Source organism: Pipistrellus kuhlii, unplaced genomic scaffold (assembly GCF_014108245.1).
Source record: "Pipistrellus kuhlii isolate mPipKuh1 unplaced genomic scaffold, mPipKuh1.p scaffold_m20_p_2, whole genome shotgun sequence".
NCBI classification, from domain to species: domain Eukaryota; kingdom Metazoa; phylum Chordata; class Mammalia; order Chiroptera; family Vespertilionidae; genus Pipistrellus; species Pipistrellus kuhlii.
This window is the reverse complement of record NW_023425515.1, coordinates 148,853,629-148,854,749: the sequence shown is the minus strand read 5'-3', so window position 1 is coordinate 148,854,749 and position 1,121 is coordinate 148,853,629. Positions and strand designations below refer to the sequence as shown.

Genomic DNA, 1,121 nt, shown 5'->3' with positions numbered 1-1,121 from the left:
GAAGCCTGCTTCTTTGGAAAGATAACTGCAGTCTTCACTGTTGTTCCATCTGGATAATCATCCTCAGTGGAAAAGCCACTGTTGATTTTTCTGAAGCCTGTTCCCCCAAGGGCCTAGTGCTGCCTCTCCCTTATACTCATCAAGCCACGTCTTCCTCATTTTTGGAATGTTTTTGTTCTCTCTGCTAGTAGTTCTGGGTATAACAAAAGCAACTAGTGAAGAAATAAATCCTGTCAGGGTTAGCTCCCTGAGCTGGACAATTTTACCCAAAGATTGCTATCCCATTGAACCAATATTTTGTCCATTCCTGAACTCAATTTATTATTGTCTCTTATTTTATTTTTATTTATTTATTTTAATCCTCACCCGAGGATATTTTTTCCATTGATTTTTAAACTGAAAAGAACAGATACTACACTTGATTTTAGCCAAAATGGCCAAGAAGTGATTTTTCCATTGATTTTTAGAGAGAGTGAAAAAGAGAGGAAAAGACAGAGAGAAATATCAATGTGAGAGAAATGCATTGATTGGTTGTCTCCTGCAGGCACTCTGACCAGGGCCTGGGCCAGGGAGGAGCCTGCAACCGAGGTATGTGTGCCCTTGACTGGAATCCAGCCTGGGATCCTTCTATCTGCAGTCTGATGCTCCAGCTAGAGCTATTGCCTCTTATTTTAATCTACCCATTACTTTGTCTTATTTTAGTAGTGTCTACCTTCAAAGAAACAATTCAGAATTTGGGGGGGGGGGGCTATGTTTCTCAGGACACCCTCAGTGGCTGCATGTCACATACAATGAGTGTCACCCTGAAGCTCACCAGTGATTCTTAATGTCTGTGTGTTCTTATGGGACTTTCTGATCTTTTCATCTCAAACCTATACAATTTGTAACTCTCTAGTTCAGTTATAGGGAATGAGAGTGTTATTGCTCTTACTGTGAAATCTCCAAGAGTGCTTGAAGAGGGCATTCCTCAATAGCTTCCTGGAACCTCGGTCTTTCTGGCCAGCTTGTCTGCTCTCTGGGGACTTAGCATTTTTTTTTTGCTAGTTACTTTGTACCCTATTCCTCTTTCCTGATTATATATATATAGAACTCTCTCTCTCTCTTTTTTTTCTAACACTCTC

At 40.7% G+C, this 1,121-nt stretch overlaps 1 pseudogene; it reads right to left on the bottom strand.

Moving 5' to 3' along the window:
* Positions 1-344: 344 nt before the first annotated feature.
* LOC118724958 lies at positions 345-449 on the bottom strand (annotated as a pseudogene).
* Between the last annotated feature and the right edge of the window lie 672 nt (positions 450-1,121).